At 35.3% G+C, this 12,199-nt stretch overlaps 1 protein-coding gene across 7 annotated transcripts in view; it reads left to right on the top strand.

Moving 5' to 3' along the window:
• LOC6033822 (MICAL-like protein 1) overlaps positions 1-12,199 on the top strand; it is a 61,655-nt gene that overhangs the window by 6,986 nt on the left and 42,470 nt on the right. The gene's annotated exons all lie outside the window — the stretch shown is intronic.

Here is a 12,199-nt window from a genome sequence, read left to right as displayed (position 1 = left end):
ATGTATGTATGTATTGTATGCATGTATGTATTTGTGTATGTATGCATTTGAACCCACGTCTTGGCATGACTTGGCGTGGTTCACAGATATAAGAAAATGACAAAATGTTCAATTTCGAGCGCTTCAACAGGAATTTTCTGGTTTTATGGCCCCAGAAGCTAGCTTGATAATATGAGCTTATTTGGTTAGGGTTGGTGGGTCCAATTTTTACCTGAAGGATTTTTGGATTTTTTTTTTGGCAAAATTTAAAAACATTCTCAAAAAATTAACCTATGTATTTTCGGGATCAATTCCTAGCGCTTTGCGGTGTTCCACACAATTGTTCCCCGGATCAAAATATTTGAGAATTTTGACAATAAGAAAATTTGATAGAAAATTTTGTCGAAGAAGATGTTAAAGTGTCCCCATAGTAAATTAATTAAAGTTCCATTCTAACTTCAGGTCAACTTCAGGTCCTGTTGAAGCGCTCGAAATTAAACATTTTGTCATTTTCTTATATCTGTGAACCACGCCAAGTCATGCCAAGACGTGGGTTCAAATGCATACATACAATACATACATACACACATACATACATGCATACAATACATACATACATAAATTCAATTTTGGGTCATTCACTTGATTCCATTAAGAAATTGAAAAAGAGATTTTTTCAAATTTCTAGGCCTACTATGCTCTCAAGAAATGTACTGTTGAAAATTGATGGTTAAGTAAAACATTTGCTTTGCAATACAGAGCTTTCCAAGTTAAAAATGTGATATCTCAAGAAATATTAATTTTACCCTGAGGTTTTGATTGAATTTAATGTAAAAAACTCTCAGCAATCGAATGCAATTGTCAGATTTCCCGTAAGTGCTCGTCCAAAGGGTTAAAAATGCATTTTAAAACTTAAAGCGAATAATTTTCATATCTGGCAACACTGTACGTAAATTCTGAGTACGCCATTCGATTCTACGTCAAAAAATCTTCAAATATGCATACCCAAAAGTTCACTTTTTGTAAACTTTTCTCTTAGCAAAATGCATTTTAAAAATGAGGTTTTTCAAAAATCTCAGAAAAAGAGGGGGGTGCCACGGGCGCGGGGGTGAACCAAATGTCACCAAACTTTGGATTCTTTGTTTTTGGGGCAAAAACAACCCCCATGCCAAATATGAGCAGAATTGGTGAAGATCGATGTTGGACGCGTGGTCACTTGGGATGGAATGACCCATAAATGAGTTAATTCTTATACAAAATTTGATAAAACTTTTTTTCAAGCTTTCTCTATTTCTATCCCCTTAGCTTGCAATTTTAGAAAGTTGTTTTTAAATTTTTTTCTTACTCTTGGTGACACCTTTATTTACAAGCAATAACTGTTCCAATGTGGGTAATGATGTAACACACAGCTGTAAGGAACTCCAAAACTCTGTTATGTACCTCAAAAGAACTTATTGTATCTTGATTATTCACCAACAAAACCGAATTGAATTGAAATTGATTTTTTTTTCAATTGAAATTAGTAAGAGCACTTTGAATTGCATAGCAGTTTAAAAAATGTGGACATAAAAATGTTCGAACTCTTGTTTTTTTTAAATATTCCAAATTTTATTGAAAATCCCGTCTGTGATCTGGTGATTTTTTTTCGCTTCTTAACCACTTGATACTACCAGTTGTCGTTTTTCTTCGAATATCGTCTTCCAAGTATTTATTGAAAATTATAGAGGGAAAAAGTTTTTAATTATTTGCTTGGTTCTTCTATAAGATAAATAATACACAGTCCAGAATTGATTATCCGAAACTTCGATTATCCGAAGGTTTGTATGGGACTTTGGATAATCGAATCACGAACAAAAATAATTTCGTTTTTTTAGCATCAAATTTATGTTCTGCGGCGACCCAATTTTAGTTGATTGAATAGTTTATGGCCTAATAAATAATAAAATGCATTTTTTTATATTTCGTCGCCGCAATATTGGCTGCCATCTTGGATTTAAAAATTTCCAAATTACTTTAAGCATAGTTTTGGGTTCATACTTAAGCTCAACAATCAAAAATACGACAGCAACAATTTTTTTCCTGGTTCGATAAACCAAAGTGAAATCTCTCTGGGACCTTCGAATAATCGAGTCTGCAGTGTATAAAAAAGCTGCAAGTGGATTAGCGTAATTTTTTTTTACAAAAATGCTGCTAACTTGTCAAAATATCATCAAAACATCAATGTTTTGGGTTTGGTTTATAAAGGAAATTTGAAGCGCTTTCCAGTTCCAAACCAACATTCACTTTAAAAAAAAATGTGTCAAAATACCCATCTTTGAAGGCGAACGCAAACCTGGCAACCCTGTCTCAACTTATGGCCACTTGAATATTTTTTTTATATTTTTTTGAAGCCGGATCTCACTTATCTGTACGAAAACTACGTCCGGATCCATCTTCCGAGTTATCTTTGAATAGGTAATCGAATGATCTTCCAATCGAGTCTAAAAGGTCGAAGTTCTGGCAACTCTGTCAATATTTTAGAGACTAGATCTTAAGTGATTAAATGTCTAAAACTTTGTTTTTTCGTATTTTGTTAAAAAAAAAAATTATATAATCCCAATGAAAATTATTCCCGGATCTTTTTTGCGAACCATGTTTGGTTAGGAGTGAGGAAGTCACCATAAGATGACATTTTGGAATGTTGACAGAGTTTGAGCAAAAAAAAAAAATAATAATAATTTTATATCAGGAACTGGTGAAATTTTCATAAGTTTCTATTGAATTATATTTTACACAATATTTCAGGTAAAATTACTCAAAAAATAAGTTATATTCAACCAACAAAATTTTCAACCTTGCAAAGTTCAACTTTTTCCTACTGTGGGAATTTGGGATAGTTGAATCTTGACTGTACCACTTTTAGGAAGTTGTAATGAAAAGTCAAAGTTCTTATAGCCTGAAAATAGATTGTGATATTCGCGTTATCCGTTTGCAAAAAGTTTCACAAATCTGTCTAAACATTTAGTGGTCAATTTTCCTCGGTTTCATACAATCTAATCTAATCTAATCTAATCTAATCAGACCCTAGCGCAGCCAATCTTTCGAAGGGATCCTGGAGAGTGCCTTAGGTTAGATGACGCCTAGCACTCTTCTTGTCATTTATTAACATTTGTAGTGCGCCATTGCATTGAAATGCATTGAAACATCACAAGCGTTAAAGCGGCCAGGCCTACTGCGTAAAGCCGTATCGCAGAGATGACTCGTAATTGGGTTGAGTTTGAGCACTGAGTGTTCGAACAACAACACAATTCTGAATCGACAGGGGAGGAAGAAGCGTGGGGACACACCACCATACGCTCCAAGATTTGGTTGTATTCGTTGGGAGCACCATGCTAAGAAGGTTTGATACTCCGGGACCCTCCGGGATGGGACATTGTATTTCCACGAATGCCCTGGACACTATTTGCCGTGGTTATAGCGCCACAACTCGCTCTCTGTAACAGTATTCCTAATTCCAGTTCACGCTCACCAAGTCGTCATGGCCTAGTGGTTAGCATTTTTTTTGCTTACCAATCCAAATGACGGAGGATCGAACCCCGCCTCGAGCGACTTTGATTTTTCGTTCATATTCAACAGTTCAAATTTATGTGTTCTTAACTTTCTCGTTGGGAGCAGATTTTCCTTGGTTTCATACAAGAACAAAAACTTAAAACCTTCGATGATCGATGGGATAGAGCAACAGGCATTATTTCCTTGGTAGAATTATAAAAATCAAATTGAGTTGTTTTATAAGGTTCCCTTATTCAGAATTATGCCCAAATCAATCAACTTCCTTTTGTTCTCCGGAGACCTTCGCTCTATCTGCGCAGTTCTAATGGTGATTCAATCTTGAGTTAATTAAGATCTACTCCAGCTCTGAAGTGGACCAATTAGTTAATTGTCGACACAGAGATGCTGCACACAACAAAAAAAAAGCTTCTTGTCTCGTCTGTCATAAAGCATTAAACTTCCTCGTTCGCCGATAAGTTACCATATTTGTGCATATCCCTTGAGCAAGATCCATAAATATGAGCACCGAGCAAACCAGCAACACGTGTGTGTCCGCGCGAATGACGTTAGAAGGTCGACACTTTTGGCCATCGCGCGCAGCGCACTTCACAATGCGCCGTGACCCGGTCCGTCGTCGTCGAAGTGATCTTGGGCCCCACGACCGACCAACCCATGTTGTAATTTCAGGCTGCCAGTAGTGGGTAATAAATTGTAAAGTAAGAACCTCCTTGGTGAGAGAATTGGCTTGTCTTTTTTTGTTGTTGCCTACCTGGCTGCTGTTTAGCGAGCTCATTTGCATCCATTATGGCCGTGTACGGCGGTGCTGTTTTGTTCGCGCCAATAGTGTTCAGGCTCCGTCAATGGATTCGCCAAATCCGTCAAATAGGATCAAGGCTCAATATGGCAATCATCCGCTGCACAGTGGTGGTTTGTTGGCGGGAATTTGGGTAAAATGATTCCAAATTGGGTAAGACTGCTTGATTTTATGTTGAGTTATGATTTTTGCCTTCCTCACCTTACTGAGGAAAGGCTATAAAATCACTCGAAAAATGAACTTATTAATTCGACTTCGTAGACCCACCTTCACGTAGACCTATCGACTCAGAATCAAAATCTTAACAAATATCTGTGCGTGTGTCGGGATGTGAGTCCGTGCACCCAAAAAAATGCACTCGATTATCTCCGGACTGGCTGAACCGATTTTGACCGTATTGGTCTCATTCGATCCGTCGTATTATGAAGTTTAGCAGAGTACTTCAAAAGTTATGCTAAAAAACGATTTTGGCTAAACCCCGAAAGATTGTAAAGAGTATGGTTTTTCTAAGAAAACCCGTCTTGAGACCTTTCAAATGAGCCTAAAAAATCGAAGATCTGATCACCCTATCAAAAGTTATGAGCACTTTAGTGTTATTTCTACAATTTTTGGAGGCCGGATCTCAGATATTTCTATTAAAAATGATTAGGGTTAGTGAAATTTCACGATTTCGCGGACAGCGTGGTTACGCTGTCCGCTTTGTAAGCGGATGATTCTGGGTTCGATTACCATCTGCTCCAACCTTCCATCGGATGAGGAAGTAAAATGTCGGTCCCGGCCTTGGTTGTTGTTAGGCCGTTAAGTCATTCCAGGTGTAGGAGTCGTCTCCATGCCATAAGTACAAACAACACACCAAACCAAGCCTACTCCGGTGGAATCGCTGGCGGCGGTTGGACTCGCAATCCAAAGGTCGTCAGTTCAAACACTGGGGTGGAAGGTTCCTTGGAGTAGAAAGAGGTTTGGGTGCTCTCCCCATTCAAGCCTTCGGACTCCTAGGTTCGAGCAGAAACTTGCAATAGAGACCACAAAAGACCCGGGTGTCGTTAATGTGGATGGTTTGATTTTTTTTGAATTGAGGAAACCCCGGAAAGCTCTCCCTTTTTAATCAAACTCACAGAAAAATAAAAATTTCTAGTTAACTAAAGCTTCGACCAAATCAAAAAGCAATTTAATGATTTAAAAAGTTGTTAAAATTCTGTACAAATCCGTATTATTCGTAAAATTCCCTAAAAAAAATCCGGCCTGTTAAAAATCCGTTCATGTTTTTTATTCAAAATAACAACATACTAAATATTTCTTCTATATAGTCTGTATAGTAAGTAAATTTTATTAGTTTTCAATTGAAAAGCTTGATATGAAACACTTGAAGAATTGTTCAGATTTTTCAGTGTTTTTTGAAACTTTTTAAGTTTAGCAATATTTTCATTCGCTGTAATAACAATTTTACTGTTTTTTTATTTGAAAGGCATAGTTTCAAAAAAAATTAAAAGAATCATTATTTGTTTTATTAAAAATAAAATGAAAGCTTTTAAATCAACTTTTAAAAACTTCACAGATTTTTTTCTGAGTCCTGTTTAGTTTTAACGATATTTGAATATTTGGGTGGATAATTCCCGTGAAAAATAACAAAAACTACTTTTTTTGTTTTGTTTTCATTTTGTATAAAAATTTTGATTTCATTACAAATTATATTATTTTTTACTTCTGATTTAAAATGTAAATTTTGAAAAGGGAGATAAAAACCTTTAAAAAAAATTATTTGCTAAATAACGCAAAAAAAAAATCAAATTATTTCAATCATTTTTGCTGGACAAGATTGTTAAATCTTGCATTGATTTGAAATTCAATAAAATGAAACAAATCATTGATTTTTTTTTAACTGTATAAGTTGAATATTTAAAAAAAAGCAGTTCAATAAATGAGAATACGCATGCCCTGCATTTTATTTCAAAATATATTTAGAGCCCATCCATAAACTAGGTTGAAGTTTTTTGAAAATTACGAGATTTTTTTTTTGTGTCAAGTTCAAATTTATGAAAGATTTTTTGTAGATACAGTCGACTCTCTGGTTGTCAATATCCAAGGGACCGTCGAGGAAGAGAATCATCAGTTTACAGAACGATGCAAAATGAAGACTCGATTGAAATTTGTTTTTTCTTGCTGACCAGCTATAGGAAAGAATCATGGCAACGTCCAGCAAACAAAAACAAATAAATGTCAAACACCCTTCAAAGCTTCGTTTCTCAAAGAAAATGTCTATGCAAGCCATGAGAAAGTGAAATTATTGACAACCGGAATAGATATTCAAAGCAAATAGAATTCAAGGGACCGTCGAGGAAAAGATTCTTCAAGCAAGAGAAAATATCGAGGAATAAAGACAATCGAAGTATGCAGTTTGAAGGGACTGAAGAATTCATCGGTACATGGAGCATTATTGATATCGAGAAGATCGACAGCCAGAGAGTCGACTGTAGTATATAAGTGACGATGTACTATATGAATGTGAGGAAGGAACTAACCATTAAGCAAGATTAAGATTAAGCAACGTTTTTTTTTGTATTATCACTTAAGAAATAAAACCTGAACTCTCAAGCTAGCGAAAAAGTCGGAAATCCCAAACAAATTCCGGACCGAATTCTCTCACAATTAGCCAGAAAAGCAGTTTTAGCAGGTGTTTAATAGTCATTTATGGAAAATAACAACTTTAATATGAAGGGACAAAATAGCTAATTTCGTACTAAAGAAAAATAATAACATTAGGGTCATTCCATGTTAACTGAGTACACTTTTCCACTCGACCACCATCGATTTAGACCAGGCCTGCTCAACGTACGGCCCGCGGGCCGGATCCGGCCCGTGAAGCCATTTCATCCGGCCCGCGACTGCATTTCAAAATGGTTCTATCAATAGCCCTTAAGGCAGTTAATGAAATATTCGATAAGTGAATTTAGAGTCTAGATTTACAAAAATAAGCTTAAGATCAAATTTTCACATATTTTCACAAAAATTTAATTGAGAAAATTTAGCTGTTATTTTATGCTTTAGCAATGTTTTTATTTCAAATTCAAACATTCTTATGTTTGAATTTATTTTTTATCATTTCTTTATTAATGTTTTCATAATCAATAATTCAATTGAAAACTAGGAAAAGAAAGCATAATTATCAATTTCGTTAAATTGGCAAGATACGATAACAAACTTGATTGTTGTACAGAATAGTTCTAATATTGAAATTCTTACAATTTTGAATGTGTTTACTTAAAATTTTAGGTTTTCAATCCTGAGCCATTTTATTCAAATTGATTTTTATTTAAAATGAATAAGAAAAAAATGATGTATAGTTTTTATAAAACTTTTTAGTAATAGATTTTGTCAAGAGTAAGCTTTAAAAAGCAAATTATTTATACAGATAACGGAGTTCCCTGCAAATATTTTTGAAATATTGAAAAATGTCACAAAATAGCAAAAAAAAATCTACTGAATTTCAATTGTTTGAAGAAATTTTAAGAAAAACTTTTTAAATTTTGTGTGTGTTTCAAATCATTTTGTGATATTTTGTAAGATATTTGCACAATAACGCAAAAAGTGTTTTTTTTTTTTAAAGAAGATTTGAATCCAAATTTCGTTTAAATAAATTCTTTTTATTATTACATTTTAATTTTAAAAGGTATCTTTGTTTTTCTTTTTTATATTCCCGAAAAATTAATCTTATTTGCAATACTAGTTTTTTTTATTATTTTTAAAATAATCTGATGAATATAATGTTATGATTTTTTTTGCATTTTCAACTTTTATCAAACATTCGTTCCGGCCCGCCACTGCTGCAGAAAAGTAAGATCTGACCCACAGGGCCAAAAGGTTGGGCACCCCTGATTTAGACTAAACTTGTAAAGAACGTTCATCTATCGATAGTTAACAGAAATCTCAAAATGAGTGTCAATTGGACCAAAAACTTTTTTATTCTTTTGCTCGTAACATTGCTAATTAAATCAAAAGACTTTCTTCTAGTTGCAATTTATAGGAAAATGTCCAAGGAATGCGATTAAAATAAAATATGAACCCTCTTATTTTTCTACAGTTTATATTTTAAAGCATGGTTTTGGCCAATTTCCAGTTTTTGTATTTTTTTTTATTTTATCACCATCGTGTTCTCCGGACGATTTTACATAAGGATTATATAAAACCTCAAACTAAACTTATTTATTTATTCGTCAAACAAACGTAGATTACATTGATCATTGCTTAATTACTATTTACAGGTGAACATTATTTAAGTTAACCAATACCGAGAAACAGCCCGCCAATGATACAAACGTTGGATTTTCTATATCGTTCCTTGTTCTTTCTTTGCAAAATAAAAGATTTATCGTTTTTTTTTGCGCAATTTATTTAATAGAGTTATAAGTTTCAATGAACTTAACTTCGCGGCCTGAAAAAAAAGAAATCATTTTTAGAAAATATTTAGCTACATTTTACATTTTATTTTATTTTCAAAAATTTGGCATGTTGATAGTATTTTTTTTTTGAAAACTTTATTACATTGTAGTAACATCATCTGTTAGCGAAAATTTCAAAATTACAGAATCGACTTTTTAGAAATGTTCCTAAGAATTTTCCCATCTTCCCATCATGTCCCCCTCCCTTCTCTTTTACAAACAAAAAATAAAAAATCGCGTTCTGAATTGAGCAATATCCTTCAATTTTGCCCATTCTTCACACCACAGTGCATCTTCTTTCGTCGTCGTACTTTTAGTGCATCAAGTGAGGATCTACGCGATGTTCATTTTTTTGTTCCTTCCCACCTCGAGAAAACATTGCTGCCAGGCCAGGCCAGCACATGGAAAAGGTGATGATGGCCATCATAACTGTGTGCAGTGTGTGTGTGAGTGTGCGCGCGCTTGTTGCCATATGAATGACATCGCCTTCGTCGTCGTCGTCGTCGCCGGTCGTCGTGATCTTTCGAACGTTCACCACAATTTGCTGGCAAAGCCACACGGGGTTTCGCGACGCGGCTGAGACCTTCCACGCGGTGTAATTCTGCGCAGGCAATCAGGAGGCAACCCCAGCAGAGTTTCATTGAGAAAGACCACGACCACGTTGACGTCGCTGGTGTGCTCGCTTGGCACAGTTGGGTTTTAAGTTAAGTTAAATTATTTTAAACAGATTTAAACGGGGACCATCTGACCATTTCACCAAAGATGCTTTAAAGTTGGTTGAATTTGAGGCTTCACGATGTGCCACACTACCAAAACCACGGCGACGACGTCGTCTTCTTCGGTTGTGCTTGGTTGGGCACAGAGATTGGCCCTGGCCTGGGATACGGCGGTGGTGTGTCTATGCTGCAGAATCGGTCTGATGTCAGGCTAGTCGTGCCTTCGCGTTGGTTGTTATAAACGATTTTTGCGTAATCGAATCAAAAGAAAAGCAGCGTGCAACTCCCATTTTTTATAACATCAATTCATCAAATGTGGCACAGATTTGCGGAGGGATTTTTGTGTTCACTCTATCTCTCCTTAAATCGCCGAACGACGACTAGCCGGTATGCTTAAGTATCCATGAACATGGACGCTGGGCGTTGTTTAATGGTCGAAAATTATGCACAGCAGTAGGATTGCTCATTTTTGCTTCACATCCCATGCTCATTTGAGCAATACTGTACTGATTTGTATTGAAATTTGAGTACCATCATTTTGGGTGAATCGGGACATTGTGACAACAGTTTCAGCCATGTTTTTGCGTATTATTTTGATATTTTTTCACTGGCGTTAGGGAGCGTTCTTTTATTACGTAACGCAAAAAAAAGATTTTTAGACCACCTCCCCCCCCCCTCCTCGTAACAAAATGTCCATACAAATTCTGAAAAATTTGTATGAAGCGTAACACGGCCTTCGAAACCCTCCCCTTCCTCCCCCCCAACTGCGTTACGTAATAAAAGAACGCTCCCTTACCAGCCTCTGACAGAAGGGGAGACACTCGCATGAGAAAATTTTAGATTACGGAATTTGAGAATGGCCCCCGGACTTGCACCTCCTAGAACAAATTTCATTCGTTCAAACCGGGAGGAAATAGGACAAATCATGATTTTTTTTAAATGGCCCTATAAGCTAAACTCAAACCTCGATGGTTTGACACCAACCGTTGTCAAACGAACGGGGTCACGTTTTAGTTTGACACCAAGGTATGTAGATTAGTAAGGTAAGGCGGGTTTTCAAGCTGTCAAAATAGTTAGTTAGCACAAAACCCGGATTTTATATGGGGATTTCCAGAAAAGTAAAAATTTTACCATTTTGCGGGCAAATTTCACCGGCTTTTTTCTGTGAAGTTGTTAAGCATGCCAAACTGAACCGGAAAACGCGTTTAGTTGAATTTAATTTTTTGAAAAAAAAATGTGTTTTAAAAACGTATTTCGGTTCAGTTTGGCATGCTGAACAACCCCACAGAAAAAAAAAAATCCGGTGAAATTTGCCCGCAAAATGGTAAAATTTTCACTTTTCTGAAAATCTCCATATAAAATCCGGGTTTTATGCTAACTAACTATTTTGACAGCTTGAAAACCCGCCTTACCTTACTAGTCTACATACCTTGGTTTGACACCCCTTTTACACGGAGTTCACACAAACTACAAAACGTTTGTTTCGATAGTGTGCGTGAGCGCCGTGTAAAAAGTGACAGTTTGTCACTTTTTAGTTTGACTTTGATCAACCAACGGGGTACAAACTAAAAAAGTGTCAAACGAACAAGTAACCAACCAACGGGGGTTGAGAGTGTTGTGTTATGTTTATGAATCTCTATAGAAATAGTCTAACCTCAAATTGACCCAAACTGATGTGTGTGAATTTGCTATTTTGAAGCAATAGCTAGTTTATTCTTTTTACATGATTAATTTGTGAGGTTCCGATTCTTTCAAACATGGGCAGTTTTTCGAAAAGCTTAATCAGTAAAGGTTTGAACTCAAACATATTTGAAGTTATTAAATTTCATCAACAATTTTAAAACGAACTTCCAGTTCCGTTTTTTTGTTTAATGTATTGTTTTATAATATTTTCTTGATTCTCGAAATACACAGAAAAAAATCAATTCTCGTAATCGTGAATTAAGTTCACGAATGTGAGATCCACGAAGGAATTTATTCATGAGTATGGTGCATTTGCACCATAAACGTGAATATATTCCTTCGTGATTCTCATAATCGTGAACTGATTTCACGGTTTCGAGAATTGGTTTTTTTTCTGTGTATCAATACAAACGTGTGTGTGTATGTGTTTTTTGTTAGTAAATGGCGCTATTGTAATTAAAATATTATCAAATGTGAGAGCGTTATTTCATTTTCTCCAACTTTTTAAAGGATTCGTTAATTTGTTAACTGAAGGACATTTCGAATGAATCTTAAATTTTAAAGATATGATAACATTGATAACCCTATCTCAAGTTATGGCACCTAAATGGTACATATTTATGTCCTTTTTTGGAGACAGATCTCAGTAAACATGATGAACATGGTTTTGCTGATGTATAATGCAACCCATCGTTGGGTAGTAAGGTAGAAAGACCTTTCAAATGAGTAACACATTTTAAAAATCTGGTAACACAAAATTTAAATGCAAAATTTTCCGGAAGATTTCCGGAAAAAAAGTCGGCAGCAACATTGTACTGGTTTGACGTTGGGTGGGTGCAAAATAGCTTGATTATGTCACTGCTAGCAAAAAAACAATGTTTAATCAACCAATTCAAATATATTTTCCTGTGTTGATTATAATGTTGAGTACAATTGGGTTAATTTTAAAACATGATTGAAAATTTCCAAATTTGGAAAATTTGGTTGACGGAGATAAGTTGAGGTTAAGCTGGCTTTTGAATAGAAAAATAGCTCTTTTTCAA

This window comes from Culex quinquefasciatus, chromosome 3 (genome assembly GCF_015732765.1).
Source record: "Culex quinquefasciatus strain JHB chromosome 3, VPISU_Cqui_1.0_pri_paternal, whole genome shotgun sequence".
Lineage (NCBI taxonomy): Eukaryota > Metazoa > Arthropoda > Insecta > Diptera > Culicidae > Culex > Culex quinquefasciatus.
Note: the sequence above shows the minus strand (reverse complement) of the source record. Positions and strands in the feature narration are given on the sequence as shown.